Source organism: Loxodonta africana, chromosome 5 (genome assembly GCF_030014295.1).
Source record: "Loxodonta africana isolate mLoxAfr1 chromosome 5, mLoxAfr1.hap2, whole genome shotgun sequence".
NCBI lineage: Eukaryota > Metazoa > Chordata > Mammalia > Proboscidea > Elephantidae > Loxodonta > Loxodonta africana.
This window is the reverse complement of record NC_087346.1, coordinates 101229413-101245736: the sequence shown is the minus strand read 5'-3', so window position 1 is coordinate 101245736 and position 16324 is coordinate 101229413. Positions and strand designations below refer to the sequence as shown.

General features: G+C 39.1%; 1 protein-coding gene across 3 annotated transcripts in view; it reads left to right on the top strand.

Annotated features, from left to right (window-relative positions):
• Positions 1-16324, top strand: part of REST (RE1 silencing transcription factor) — a 40785-nt gene extending 24461 nt beyond the window's left edge. For all 3 annotated transcript variants that reach the window (XR_010322096.1, XM_064285759.1, XM_010595698.3), the window contains one exon: positions 1-16324. This exon is cut by the window's left edge. The gene's annotated coding sequence lies outside the window, so the exon portion shown is untranslated.

The window sequence follows — 16324 nt, the reverse complement described above, 5'->3', positions numbered from 1 at the left end:
GGTGGTCAAATCTACTAAATGTTCTAAGCCTAATCTGAGTGTTCTAAATTTACAAGAATATTAATGTGTTCTTTAATTATATTAACATGGTAAAGAGAGGACACTTATTTTAATGGGCCGTACGGGCTTCCCTCTATCATGGCAACCCTACGTATGCAGAGTAGAACTGTTCCATAGGGTTTTCAAAGCTGTGACTTTTGGAAGCAGATTGCCAGGCCTACCTTCTGAGGTGACTCTGGGTGGGTTCGAACCCTTTTGGCTAGTAGTCAAGCACTTAACCATTTGTGCCATGCAGAGACCCTTATTATAATGTCAAACCAGTTTATGGTTACCAAAGACCACGAGAAGTTTACCAACAGTGGTCAGATTAATTCACCTGGAGAAAAAAAGTAGGGTAAAACAGATCTGGGACAGCATAAGCTAGCTGCGCCCCCCCCCACCCCCATTTCGGGCCAAAAGATTCTCATCAAGAGAAAGATGGAACTTTGAATAAAAAAGTTTTAAATTTTGGTGCAAATATATACAACAAAACATTGATTAATTCAACAGTTTACAGGCACCATGCAATGGTATTGATTACACTCTCCATGTGCATAAGCCTTATCCTATCTTTTTCCAAATCTACTGCTATTATAAACTCAATGCCTCCCCCCAGGCAAAATTTTCCTCTCCCTCTCACGCAACTTGGCATTTTTAGAAAAACCATTTCTAATAATTTAAAATAAGTTCTGGATTTATTTGAATAAGTCCTTGGTTCTTGGGCCTTGGTGAACCTGCTGTATGGTAAGTCTTGACATTTGTCCCATCTGATCCACTTACTAGAATATCACTTCAGCTACAGTTTCAGTTGCATGCATCCCAGAATTAATAGGGAGTGATGAAAATGGACTATAACAGGTTATCCACTCTGGACAGCTGCCAGGAGATAGGCAGTGGAGAGAACAACAAATATCCCCAAAATGGGTTCTCATCTACTTGCTTGCTGTTCACTGGACACCATGTGATTATATTTTGCTTAATTGAAAAAAATTTTTTTTAATGTATTTTTTTATAGCTTTAATGTATGTCTGTGCTGTCTTCCCACAGGTTTCATTTCTCCTTGACTAACCATAGCAGCAATAGCACTGATAGCAGTAATAGTAATGGCAATAATAAGCATTTTCTTTCTTCCTGTACCTTTTTGATGTATCCCCACTCCCAGCACCACTCATATATGTGTACACACACCTCTAAACCTTGTATTGATAATGGGTAAAGTTCTGTCTCTGGTTAGCAGATGGCTCACTGGCAGGCAGCCCCAAGGTCAGCCCACCCCACGCAGATAAAGTCAGAGGGTGTAGAGTTATTTCAGGGCCTTGTCCTCTCAAGACAGTGAATCCAGAGGAAAGCGCCCTTCTGGAGATCCCCTGGGCTGTGCTTATATACATGGGTGTGTTGACCAATTCACATCAATTGTCAATTTTGTTCTCCTGTTCCATTTTTGTTCTGACGTCAGCTGCATATACACTTTTTCCTCTGACCCTAACCACACAGAGCTAGGTCAGACCTTACTGTTAAAGGTCACGGTCCTCCAGATTGCCAAGTCTACCCAAGACTTTGGACACCAGCCATAAGCTTGTAAGTCCCCATGACACCCTCATTTCTGACCTGTTGGCTACAAATTCAGGATTTTTCCACTACGCCTTCAGGATGACACCTGTGAGCTCGGGGGCCCCCGAGTGCTCCCTTCACTTCTGACCTGGTGGCTGTGAATTTGGGGGTTCCTTCTAACCTCTCAGGATGCCAGCATAAGCTTGAGCCCTGCAAGCACTCCCCCTCACTTCTGACCTGCTGACTTCCACTACTCCCTTGGGTTGACTAGAATGACTCACAGAACTCATGGAAAGTGCTATATTTATGTTAGTTTTACTATAGCAAAAGTAATACAAATGAGTTTCCTTGGGGGTGTGGCTTGCATCCAATATATATGGATGTTTTGGCAAAGCTCATTCTCTTTCTTGATCTGACTCGTCATCCTCTGACCTTGGTTCTTGGGATGTAAGCCATCTGACCTACTGATTTTGGTTTGTCAGCCCCTGTAAACATATGAGTCAGGAGAAGGCTCCACCTGACGCTTGACCCACAGATTTGGGACTTGCCAGTCTCCACAACTGCATGAGCCATTTTCTTGAAATAAATCTATATATTTACATGAATATATTTCACTGGTTTTGCTTCTCTAGAGAACCCAGCCTAAGACAGGCATGATTGACTCATCACCCCCCACCCCCCAATATCATGAAGTGGGCCTTTCCAGCCTGGCCAACCCTGACCTGAGTCACTTTATTAGCATAACCTGTTAGGTAAGATGTGGTCTCGAGCCCTCATCAAAGACACTTCAATCACCAGGGAAATTCCAAGATTTTAGAGGTTATTGCCCAGGAACCAAGGATAAAGAACAAATTTGTTAGGTAAAGTTAACCCCACACTCAGAAATGTGCTTTACAGTAGAGTCTGGATATGCCCTGAGACCTTTGTAGTTCCCTGATCCCAAATCTTAGCAGATCATCTGATCACTTTCATTGTTAGTTGCCCTCTTAAAACAACAACAAAAAAACCCCATTGCTGTCGAGTCTATTCCTACTTATAGGGGCCCTATAGGGGACAGTAGAACTGCCCCATATGGTTTCCAAGGAGCCATATAGGTGCTCCAAATCATGTACAGGTTATCCAGTCTAGACAGCTGTCTTCTATGTGACGTTATGTATAACAGAACAAAATATTGCCTGGTTGTCTTAGTCGTCTAGTGCTGCTATAACAAATACCACAAGTGGATGGCTTTAAAATACAAATTTATTTTCTCACAGTTTAGGAGGCTATAAGTCCAAATTCAGAGCGCCGGCTCTTGGGGAATGCTTTCTCTCTCTGTTGCCTCTGGAGGAAGGTCCTTGTCTATTTAGCTCCCTCTCCCTGGTTGCTTGGAAATTCCCATGTGTCGTGGCATCTATCTTACCCCATCTCTTTCAACTCGTATTTTACTATAAGTAGCAAGGAAAAACCACAAGCCCCCTTTAAGATCTTGCTTAGAAATCTCATCCACCATATATCCAAGTTGATCACTTACAAGTTCTACCTTCTACCAAACATTTGAACATAATTCAAACAAGTTTTCTGCCACTGCATAAAAAGCATTGCCCTTCCTTTGTTGTCCAGTCACAGGTTCATCATTTTGTTTTAAAGCCTCACCAGGAAGAAGCACATTTAATGTCTACATTTCTAGCCACATTCCCTTGCTGGCGCCGCATGTATTCTCTAAGACAATAGAGTCGCTATAGCTCCTCACTTCATTCTGAGCCCTCACCAGAATTGCCTTTGACGACCATGATTCTACCAACCGGCTCTTCAAGACTTTTACTATTAGGTACCTTAAAAGTTTTTTAGCCTCTACCCATTACCCAATTCGAAAACTACTTCCACATTTTAGGTATCTGTTATAGCAGCACCCCCACTTCTTGGTGCCAAATTCTGTCTTAGATGTCTAGTGCTGCTATAATAGAAATACCACAAGTGGATGGCTTTAACAAACGGAAATTTAAATTTTAGGAGGCTAGAAGTTCAAATTCATAGTGGCTGCTCTAGGGGAAGGCTTTCTGTCTATGTTGGCTCCAGAGGAAGGTCCTTGTCTCTTTATCTTTTGCCTCATGGTTCCTTGGAGATCTCCATGTGTTTTGGCATCTATCTTACCCCATCTCTGCTTCTTTGGCTTGCTTGTTTAATCTCTTTTATATCTCAAAAGAGATTGACTTAAGACCCACTCTACACTAATCCTGTCTCAATAACCTTATAAAGACAGCCCATTCCCAAATGGGGTTATAACCACAGGCATAGAGGTTAGTATTTACAATGCATAATTTTGGGGGACACAATTCAATCTGTAACACCGGTCATGTGCTGTCTTCATGATTGTTGGTATTTTTGAGTCGTTTCAGTCAGTACATCAATCCATCTCACCAAGGGCTTCCCTTGCCTTTGCCCAATTCTCCACTTTACCAACCATGATGTCCTTTTCTAGAAATTAGTCTTTCTTGATGATGTGTCCAAAGTAAATGACCCAAAGTTTTGCCATCCTCACTTCTAAGGAGAATTTTGGTTGTATTTCTTCTAAGAATGAGTTGTTCATTCTTTTGGCAGTCTACTGTATGTTCAGTATTCTTCACCAACATTACAGTTTGAATGCATCAGTTCTTCTGCTTTCCTTTTTCATTGACCAACTTTCACATGCGTATGTGGTGATAGAAAAGACCACGGCTTGAGTCAGATGCACCTTAGTCATCAAGTGACATCTTTGCTTTTTAAAACTTTGAAGAGGTCTTGAATCAGATTTGCCCAATATAATGTGTTATTTGATTTCTTGACTGCTGCTTCCATGGACATAGTTGCTCCAAATAGAATGAAATCACTGACAACTTTAATTTCTTCACTATTTATCATAATGTTGTTTATGGGCCTAGTCGTGAGGATTTTTGTTTTTTTCACACTCAGGTATAGTCCATACTGAAGGCTGTAGTCTTTGACTTTAATCACCACGTGCTTCATGTCATCTTCATTTTTGGCAAGCAAGGTTGTGTGATCTGCACACCGTGGGTTGTTAATGAGTGTTCCTCCAATCCTGATGCCATGCTCTTTTTCATATAGTTCAGCTTCTTGGATTATTGGTTCAATATACAGATTGAAAAGTATGGAACCCTGCTGCATACCTTTTTCAATTCAGAAACACGCATTTTCCCCTTGCTCTTTTTGAATGACTGTCTCTTGGTTCATGTACAGGTTCTACATGAGCATGGTTAAACTTTCTGGAATTCCCATCCCTTCCTAATGTTATCCATAATTTGCTATGATCCACTCAGTCAAATGCCTTCATGTACTTGATAAAACACAGGTAAACATCTTCCTGGAGTTCTCTGCTTTCAGCCTCAGCCAAGATCCATCTGACATCAGTGATATCTCTCATTTTATGTCCTCTTTTGAATCTGGCTTCAACTTCTGGCAATTCCCTGTTGATGTATAGCTACAGTCATTTTTGAATTATGTTCAGCAAAATTTTGCTAGCATGTGATTTTAATGATATTGTTCTATAATTTCTGCAGTGCGTTTGATCACATTTTTTTTGAAATGGACACAGATACGGATCTCTTCCAGTCAGCTGACCAGGTAGCTGTTTTCTAAATTTCTTGATGCTTCCAGTGTTGTATTCGTTTGTTGAAGCATCTCAATTGGTATTCTGTGAATTCCTGGAGCCTTGTTATTTCACCAGTGCTTCCAATGCAGCTTGAACTTATTCCTTCAGTACCAGTGGTTCTTGATCATATGCTACCTCATGAAACGGTTGAATGCCTACCAGTTCTTTTAAGTACAGTGAATCGGTATATCCCATCTTCTTTTGATGCTTCCTGTGTCATTCAATTTATTCTTCATAGAATCCTGCAGTAATTCAACTGAAGGCTTGAATTTTCTATTCAGTTCTTTTAGCTTGGGAAATGCTGATCACTTTCTTCCTTTTTGGTTTCCTAACTCCAGCTCTTTGTGCATTTCATCATAATACTTTACCTTGTCTTCTTGAGCTGCCATTTACAATCTCATCTTCAGCTCTTTTACTTCACTTCTTCTGTTTACTTTAGCTACACTGTGCTCAAGAGGAAGTTTCATTGTCTCTTCTGACATTCATTTTGGTTTTTTCCTTCTTGCTTGTATTTTTAATGGCCTATCACTTTCTTTTTTTAAAATAATTTATTTTTGTTGTTGAGAATATACACAACAGAACATATGCCAATTCGACAGTTTCTATATGTAGAATTCAGGGATATTGATTACATTCTTTGAGTTGTGCAACTATTCTCTCCCTCGTTTTCTGAGTTTTTCCTCCCTCATTAACATAAACTTACTGCTCCCTAAGTTTCCTATCTAATCTTTCAAGTTGCTGTTTTCATTTTGATTCCATATACATAAATCTTAAAGGAGCTTAATGCTCAAGGCAGACATTCTTTACTAAGTTAAGCTAAACTATTGTTTGGTTTTGAGAAGGCTTCAGGGGATATTTTTGGTTTAAGGATTAAAGATTATCTCAGGGCAACAGTTTCAGGGGTTACCTAGCATCCATGGCTCTAAATGGTCTGGAGTCCATGAGAATTTGTAATTCTGCTCTGTAGTTTTCCCCTTTTGATCAGGATTCTTCTATAGAATCTTTGATCAAAACATTCAGTAATGGTAGCTGGGCACCATCCAGTTCTTCTGGTCTCGTGGCAGAGGGGACAGTTATTCATGGAGTCACGTAGCCTTACATTCCACTTCCTTCTCCTATTCCTGACTCTCCTTCTTTCTCTTGTCCAGGCAAATAGAGACCAATTATTGTATCTTGAATGACCACTTGTAAGCTTTTAAGACCCCAAGCACTATACAATGAACTAGAAGGTGGAAGAAAAATACTAAACAAGATACTAGGCCAGTTAACTGGGATGTCCCATGAAACCATGACTCTAAACCTCCCAACCAAGGAACCAAATCCTAAGAGGTGTTTGGTTGTATATAAGGAGCCTCAGCAGCCACTCTGTGTGTGTGTATCAGTGTGTGTGATTGTTGTAAATATGTCTGTCACACAACTTTTGTTGATTCAAATTTTTACAAGTGTACAACTTCCTTTCATTTTCTTCATGTATGATATATTCTTGATGTCTTCCCATAACTCTTCTTGTCTTTGTCATTAGTATTTAGCACATCAAATCTATTCTTGAGATCTTTAAATTCAGTTGCAATTTTCAAGGTTATACTTTGGCACTTGTGTACTTGCTTTCATTAGCTGTGTTAATCAAATGGCTTCTTCAAACTGTTAACAATTCTGTAAGTATACGGTGAAACTAATTCATAAAGCTTTTACATATCTTTAGCTTTCTGTCTTTTTACCTAATTCTTTTTTCCTTTATGATTTCCCTTTTGCACTAAGTGGTGGGAACAGTTGTTCAAATTCTTTTTTTTTTGTTGTTTCAACCATTTTAACCTGTGCCCTCTTTTGATGAACATAATCCCATTGTACTCCCACCACCCTCCAAGTTTGTGACACATTAGGTGGTAGGCCTCCCTCTCCCGTTAAGACTATTGAATAGGAGTTAAAGATGATTTTTTAAAAATATTTTGTTTTAGATGAAAGCTTACACAGCAAACTAGGTTCTTATTTAACAATTTTTATACACCTTTACATGCATGTACATGTACTTTCGTATGCTTTCCTATATACATATTATTTACCTATGTAACCACAGACATATTTTTTGGTTGTTATCGTTGTTGCAAAATTGTATATGTGTAGCATTTACTGAAATTGTCCCTTTTTCTTGTGTACTTCTTAGTGTCTTTATTTACCCTTGGTGAAGGTGTGTAAGAATTCATCCGTATTTAGTATTGCCTTTCCCATGGCCAACAATAACAAGTGTCTACTATGTAGAAAATAATGCCCCCTCCCTCACCTCCCATGCCTGGTAATTTCAAAGAACATTGCTTTGTGTATATCTATTCTTGACTTTTTAAATAGTGAGACCATACAATATTTGGTTTTTTTGTGATTGACTTATTTCATTCTGCATAATGTCCTTAAGATTCATCCATGTTGTTTCTTTATAGTTGTGTAATATTCCATTGTATGTATGTACCACAGTTTGTTTATCCATTCATCCATTGATGGACACTTAGGTCGTTTCCACCTTTTTGCTATTGTGAATAATGCCTCAATGAACATAGGTGTGCATATGTCTATTTGTTTCACTGCTCTTATATCTCTTGGATATATTCCTAGGAGTGGGACTGTTGGATCATAAGGTATTTCTATTTCTAGCTTTTTGAGGAAGCACTGTACTGTTTTCCATGGTGATCTTACCATTATACAATCCCACCAGCAGGAAGAGTATGTATAAAATTGAAGTTGGTATTTAAATATCCCAAGCGTTAGTGAAAAAGGTTCCTGGGTGGCACAACGCAGTTTGTGATCAGCTGCTAACCTAAAAGTTGGTTGTTCAAACCCACCCAGTATACCATGGAAGAAAGACCTGGTGATCTGCTTCTGTAAAGATTATAGCAAAGAAAACTCAATGGAGCAGTTCTACCCTATTACACGTGGCGTCCCCAGGAGTCAGAATTGACTCAACAGCAGTGCACTTGGTTTTTGTTCTTTTTGGTTGTTGAGTGTTAGTGGCTTAAAATTGAAAGATTTTATTATTCTTTGATGGGATTTAAGGGACCTAGGAATGCCCAAATTTTGCCCTGCCAATAACAGTAACTCATGGGTTCCTGTGGGGAGCTATAGCAGGCTAGAAAATTAAATTTATCCTTTATCAAATCTCTAGAAACACCAGCATGAAATTCTAGTAAAACACTGAGTTGAAGACTGGATTACGAGTAAGTAAAAAACCAAACCTGTTGCTGTTCAGTCAATTCTGACTCAGTGACCCTAGAGGACAGAGTAGAACTGCCATCCAAAGAGTGGCTGGCGGATTTGAACTGCTGAGCTTTTGGTTAGCAGCCAAGCTCTTAACCACTGAGCCAGTAGGTCCCCCTATATGATTTACCCCTTTCCTGCCCTCTTAAGTCAGCCTGGGCTCAGTGTGCTCTGGCATGACTGGGAGTGGGTGGGGGAAGGCAAGGAAAGAGATTGAGAAATACTGGTAGATGGCCAATGCTAAAAGAAGGGCTCTGAAATCACTTCCAACCCCACGTCACCTCATCCTTCTCCCTGATTGTGGAGCCAGGAGGAGAAAGGAAGAGCTCATAGGGCTCTAGGGCCCTCAGCTTGGATTCTACCTCAAGCCTCCATCCTTTCTTTCTTCTTGGAGACTAATAGAATACTGGTAGTCCCCAACTTATGACGGGGTCCTGTTCTGATATAAGCCAGCTCTGATGTAAATCAAATACCTCATTTTTTCCCCATTATTATTGACTTTTAGTATCAGTATCTTTATAAATTTGATCTTTGTCTTTGGGGGTAAAACATTACATATAAACTTACAGATATGTTTTAACATTTTATGGAGGACATATTACTAATGAAAGATGTACCAAAAAAAAGGTATGGTTCATCATAACTCGAATATGTGCTAGGTTGGGGACTACCTGTACTGTTTTGAGATATGAAGTTCCCTCATTTCTGTGTTCTTATTACCTTCCCTGTGATAGAGACTTCCAAGATAGCTGACTTCCTGAGAGAGCTTTCTGTTACTGTAGGTGCTGCCTCATGGAGGACAGGGTTGGGGCAGTGAAAACTTAGATTTGAATCTGAATGGAATTAATTTTTTTTTTCAATTCAGCAAAGGAATACATGCACACACTTAAAAACAGAAAATATTCCTGAAGGATTTATGATGAAATTGACAGTCAATAACCCCCATCCTCCCTTTTTCCAGTCAGATAGCTGCTTTATGTATCGGACTCCTGAGGTAAATTTAAATTAGAATCAAATTTCTTATTTGGTAGGTTTACATTGGATTTACTTTATATAGATCATTGGAATGGACTTGACGGCAATTAACAACAACAAAGGTTGTTGGAAGAGATAGCATGTTATGCTGCATTTTCCTCAAGGTGATCAAAGCAATGAAGCCTTGTAGTGAATTTAAATGGCCACAAATTATTTGCAGTCCTTCGTGTCAAGAGTTGCTGTCTATCTCTTTACCCCATGAATCTATGTTGCCATTGTGACTTGCTTTGACCAGCAGAATGCTAGAGAAGTGACATGGTTTGACTGCTGAGTCTCGGCCCCCAGGGGCATTGCAGCTTCCAGCTTCGTGCTATATTTTTCAGAATACTTTTATGAATAAACCTGAATTGAGGATAATACCCTAGGTGGAGAGAGCAATCACATGGAGAGAGGCCCAGCTTTCCCGGCCCTTATAACCATCCCAACTGAGGCTCCTGACATGGAGTGAAGTTGGTCTGCCTGTCAACTGTCCGCACAAGCACGTACCCATAGAACAGAAGAACTACTGAGCAGAGCCCAGACTAAATTGCCAATCCCAAGAATTGCGAGCAAATTAATGCTTGCTTAAAGTCACTAAGTTTTGGGGTTGTTACTCTGCAACAGATTCACAAATCAAATCATGTCCTCAAATTTAATCAATAAAAAATAAGCATTTCCAATTAACAAATGAGCAATTGTACCTAGGAGAGACACCCATGATGAATGGGGCAGGTTGGTGGGTAAATGAGACCGTTTATGCATTGTTCTCCTTTGTTGAACAGTCTCTTGTCCATGTTCCCATGTTGAAAAATTTCAACACATTTCTCAGAATTAGATTTGCATAATAGCATATTTATCCAGTGGAAAAAGACATTTTCTTTAGCTAGTGTTTCAATAAAATGCCTTTTTATCTGACATTTAAATAAAAGCAGTCTGCATTTCTCTGATTTGCCTTCCTTTTGAGTATTTAACCATAGAGATTAAAGTCAAAGACAAGAAAAAAATAACTTTTGTTAAGCCAGATGTTAAATGCTGAGAAAGAATGATGATAATAGAAAGCTCTTAATTGGTGAGGCTAATTGCCACTGTGAACAAGTGCCTCCTTTGCCATGAGTTAAGAAGAACTGCATGGTGCCCAGATACCATTTCTGAATATTTTGATCAAAGATTCTACAAACCCTGATTAAAAGGAGGAAAATGCTGAACAGATTTTCAAATTCTCATGAACTGTAGACTTTCTGGAGCCATGGGGGCTGGATGAACCCCTCCCTGAAACTATTGCCCTGAGATAGTCTTTAAAACTTAAACCAAAAATATCCCCTGATATTAAAACCATAGTTTAGCTTAACCTTTGGGAACAGCAAGTTTATGTTAATGAGGGGGGAATAAGCTAGAAAAGGAGGGTGAGAATGGTTGCACAACTCAAAGAATGTAATCAATGTTACCAAATTATATTTGTAGAAACGGCTAAATTGGTGTATGTTTTGCTGTGTATATTCTCAACAACAGCAAAATAAAATTAAAAAAAGAAAAAGCTTTTAGACAACCTAAAACCCCTTTTTTTGGAAAGTCAAGATGTAACAAGGAACAGGAAATAGTATGAGTGCTACACAAATAGAAAAGGCAGGTCCATTTAAACAAGTTCAGGATCAAAATAAAAATTTGGTCTTTGAAGCTATTTGATTTGTGAATAAAAATAGTGACCACTAATTATTGTAATTCTCACTAGTAGGGCTAGAATTAATAATTACAACCTCTTTTTTCATGATGGTTTAGTGGTGTAATTCTTTGGATGTTTGCATTCCAAATTTCTTGTGTATTTAATTTACTATTTTCTTAATCAGAATTGTGGGTCAGGATCTCCACGCATGCTGTGATCTGTCCGTGGTACTTGGCAAGCTCACTAACGATATGAAGTTTCCCAGCCGGCCCTGAAAGTACAGTCAATTTAAAGTTATCTGAGGTGGTAAAACGGCATGGAGATCACACTCGTACCCGTTTAGATCTGCACAGCACATCAGATATTTATAGACTGAAAATACTTAGGGTTTAACTGTATATGGTAAGATTCAAAGAAAGCCAAAAAGAATTAAGGGACAGTTATAGAGTTTCCAAGGAAATTGTGTGTCATTATCTTTTTTTTTTTCTTATTTTGTTGTTGAGAATATACATAGCAAAGCATACACCAACTCAACCATTTCTACATACACAATTCAGTGACATAGATTACATTCTTTGAGTTGTGCAACCATTCTCACCCTCCCTTTTCCAGTTGTTCCACCTCCATTAACATAAATTCACTGCCCCCTAAGGTTCCTATCTAATCTTTTGAGCTGCAGTTGTCACTTTGATCCCATATAAATAATTCTTAAAAGAGCACAAAACTCAAGGCAATGGGTCATTACCTTTGAAGGCCTTCAACGTTTCCTTTCTTCTCTGAGATGGTTAGCTTCCTTTCTAAGGTTGAATAGTTCTTGTCTTTAGACTTGTGATGAGTTCTTGTACATAAAGCAGTATGATGTAGTGATTAAAAACACAAATATTGATGGAACCATTCTATATCCTGATTATGGTGATGGCTAAATGAAATTATTCATGTATTAAAATCCATAGAAATCCCTCCCTCCTTCCCCACCCCCCAAAAAACTAAACCTAACTCACTACCATTGAGTCAATTTCGACTCATAGCGACCCATGACTCAGGGACAGAATAGGGTTTCCAAAGCTGTAAATCTTTATGGAAGTCAACTGCCATAACTTTGTCCCACAGAGTGGCTGGTAGGTTCAAACCACCAGCCTTTTGGTTAGCAGCCCAGCTCTTTAACCACTGTGCCATCAGAGCTCCTTCCATAGAACTGTACATCAAGAGGAAAAAAAAAATCAATTTAACTGTATAATTAAAAAAAAGTCATAGTGTGGAGCTAGATTGGTTGTGTTTGAATCACAGCTCTATCACTTAATTGTGTGACCCTGGGTAAGTTAGTTTTACCTCAGTTTTCTTATCTAGGAAACACTAAATAAATTACACCCAATGTAGGGGGTAATAGCACCTACAGCATGAGGTTGTTATAAGGATTGAGTTAATATATATAAAGCACTTAAAACAGTGCCTGGACCATGTGCTACATAAGGGGTAGCTACTATGATTATTATAAGAATTATATAAGAATATAAAAGAATAAAAAGAAGGTATATGGGCTATGTTATGATTATAGTAACTATAAGTAGTCTGAAATACAACTTCCTGAATGCAAAGTGCTGTCTTTATGCAGGGAAGGAAGAAACTCTAGAATAAGTGTAAATGCTACTACACAGAATTTAAGTCTCCTCTTTTGCTATTTTCCAGGGAAGGCAAAAACCAGCTAGCCACACAGACAAAAACCCCTCACTCTCCTAATTCATTCATGCATTAAATGCCTACTATTTTCCAATGACTTAATGAAAAGTCAGGAAGAATCTTGGCAATCTTTTGCTTTCAAAATCACCTGACACGTGATTCACTTATTTTTTTTTTTTGTGGTCTTATTTTTCTCAGATTTACTGACAATGTCTGTGATTAAGTATCTACCTATTACTCCATCTTCCAATGAGAATATCAATACCAAATAAACTCTTCTTCTAGCTGGACTATCCAGAAGGGAAATTCTGAGAATTACTTGGGAAGTAAAATGCTGCTTTTGAAAAACAGGAACCTGGAGATCTAAGCAGTGGGTGTTTTGAGGATGATGTAGATATACTTTGGAGTATTCAGGTCATGAAACCCGGGGAGCTATTCTCTACATGAGAGAATAAAGATGCCCTTTGACATGAAGGGAGAAGGTGAGGCATCATTCCGACATGGTGTTAAAATAGTAATCCTGAACCATTCCCCACCCCCACAGGGCATTACACCATGGAGAGACATTAAGAGTGGGCAGAGGTACTATTTATTGGATTCACATGAATTTGAAGCCTTGCTTTTCATGTTTAAACATTACTCTTTGACAGTTGAGAGAAAACAATCCCCCTGGGAGGAGGAAAGCAGCCAAGAGAAAATGGAACAGTCGGAGAAAGAATGGAAATGATTCTATTGCTCCACGACGCAGAGCCAAGTGGGAGGGAGGCCAGGGTAAATGATCAGAGGCTGTCTCCGAAACAGCCTGCCGCAGCTTGAGCACTGGGGGCCTGCTCGGTGAAGCAGTACACAGCTCTGCTGTGGCTGCCACAGCTGGGGCTCCAAGTTAGTCATCTGCAGAAACGAGGCTTGATCTCCATTTTGCAGGAAGTGTCCTAATGACCAAGAAACACAAGCACACAGGACGGCATCTGCCTTCCACTTCTCCTCGGTTGTCACGGGAAGTGAGTGTCGCAAGTAACATACACGAAGTTAAACACTGGGAAACTACCAGTAAAGCCCTGGAGATTCGTAGGGCTTGGCATTTATGGTGCTTAAAAATACAAAGTACATTACAACTTCAGTCTGTTTCAGTAACTTTGAAGAGGATGCTGTTACTCTAGCTTTATCAGAGGTAGAAAAGCAGAGATTACTTCTAAGTGCAAATTTTTAAAAACACAACTTTCAGCCTGTTGTATCATAGGAGTCATAAAGCCTTTGATGGCACGTTTCACTTCCTTTGACTGTCTTTAATACTAGAGAGGTGTGACATGCTTAACACCGCAAAGGCTGCAGAGCTTGGTAAACAATCTAGTATAAACTTGCTCAGTTGCTTTCAAAACAACCTCTATTCCGTGGAAGTGAGGGGGATGTCCTGACATTTTGCCATTAAAGGGCCCACTACCTCCAGAACCTCACCATAGTGTAAATGATTACTGATTCCAGGGAGGTCTCCATACTCAGATTAATGGATTAAGAGATATCAACAAACTGGCTAATGCTCAAAAACCAAAACTGTTGTTAACAGAATTTTCTTAAAATCCACGGTGGAGCACAGAATAGTCCAGCAGTAACCCTGGGCTATATTAGTTTGGAAGAACATGGAGTAAGTTAATACCAGGTCATAGCAAAGGCCCTCAACTAAGTCTAGGCACAGGGTGTCTTTTCTGAGTTATTGTAACCACCCTTCCCTGGCTTGCTTTCCTGCCTGTTTTTAGTCAGAATTATAAACGAATAGAACTGGGAACCCTTCAACGTGAACTAGTTTCATAGGTGAGAAAATTAAGACCCAAAGAGATTAATATAACTAAAGAAACTTAAACTTAGCAAATTGAACTATTCAAAACTCCTAGAAAGGTACCTTGGAACATTTTTAGGTAGAGTCCAACTTTATGAAACAAAACTGTTGAATTTTAGAGGTAAACGAGACCTAAGAATATGATCTATGGACATTTAAAAATAGAATCTTTGCTAGTCAAGAGGCCTAAAAGCCTGGAGAGAAGAAGGAATGTTCTGCTTTCTAAAATACCCAAGTTGTCAGGGTAATAACCATGTTAGTTTTGAGGTTCTGTATTTCTCTAAAAATGCCAAATATACCATATTTTCTTCATTCTATGTATAGATTCAGGTATTAGCTCTAAATTAGGAACTCTTGTTCTCAACAGAAGATAGAAATATAATGGCCATACAAATGAGTGGTATTTTGTTCTCTACAAAATGAAACAAGCAAAATAACTAGAAATCAACTTCCAATCAGGTTTCTCAATTTGGGAAGCCACCATCCTCTAGAAGTACACTGGGAAATATTGAGGGTTCTTTTTGGGTGTCACAATGACTGGTGGGGGGGAGGGGAGAGGCAGTTGCTACAGGAAATCAGTGTCTGGGGACCTGGGATGCCAGGCACAAAGTTTTGCAGACAAAAAAAAATATTCTCTTTCCCAAGAAACCCAAAGTGCCCATTTTGAAAGACTATGAAAATGAGATATACAAAGTTATTACAGGTTGCATCTCAAAATTTTTTCCTTTATCTTTATTCTAAGAGGAGTTATTGAGAATAGCGGTAGAAGGAAAGGCAGGAAAGTGTGAAATATGTAGGGGCTCCCACACAACAACCCACAGACTGGCAGAAAATACGTATCTCTATTACCTTTATGTCAAACCTCAGAGTCTTCAAGAAGTTCATGCATCTGACTGCATTTCAGCCCAGCTTATTCATCTAGCATTTATTTCAACATTAGGATCTAGGACTTGACTTGCCAATTATTTGTTGTGAACAGCTGTAGTACTACTTACTCACCTAGGGATAACAAAAGGTTGACTTCCGATTGATGTATTTCTTAGGTTTAACTATAGTAAATGTTACCCAAGGTTTAACAGGTTAAATATAACACAGGCAAATGTAAACACAATGGTTCAAGTGCTCTTACAGTTGCAGAAAAGATATAGCTTGAATTCTTTTACCTAAGCTGTTAAGGCATTTTTAAATTGTATAAGGTGGCCTTCTAATTGTTGTCCAGAATCCACTCTCCTCTTCTTTCCTTAATAAAAACCTGAAATGATTCCTTTTTCCCAGGTTCCCTGTGGGTAAGTGTGGCCATGTGACTGTTGACCAACGAGCTGTGTGAGCTGAAGTGATGTTTGCAACTTTTTTTTTTTCTTTTTTCTCCTTCTTTTAAATAGGGAAGTTGCTTGCCTTCCATTCTGTCCCCATCTTCCCACTTCTTGGGAAATGATGACAATTTGAATGACCACCTTATACTTGGGGATGGAAGCCATGCAGTGTTCTACCAACGGGATCCTTGGATGACTACACGGAGCAGAGCCACGTACGCACTATTTCAGCCAATGTATTTAGAGAAACTGGTTTTCTGCCATTTTTTCATATGCCAACTGCTAAACTGTCAACTGTAGACTCCAAATAGGAAGAAATCACAACTGGTGTCAATTAAAAAAAAAAATAGTGGGAGAAACTTGAA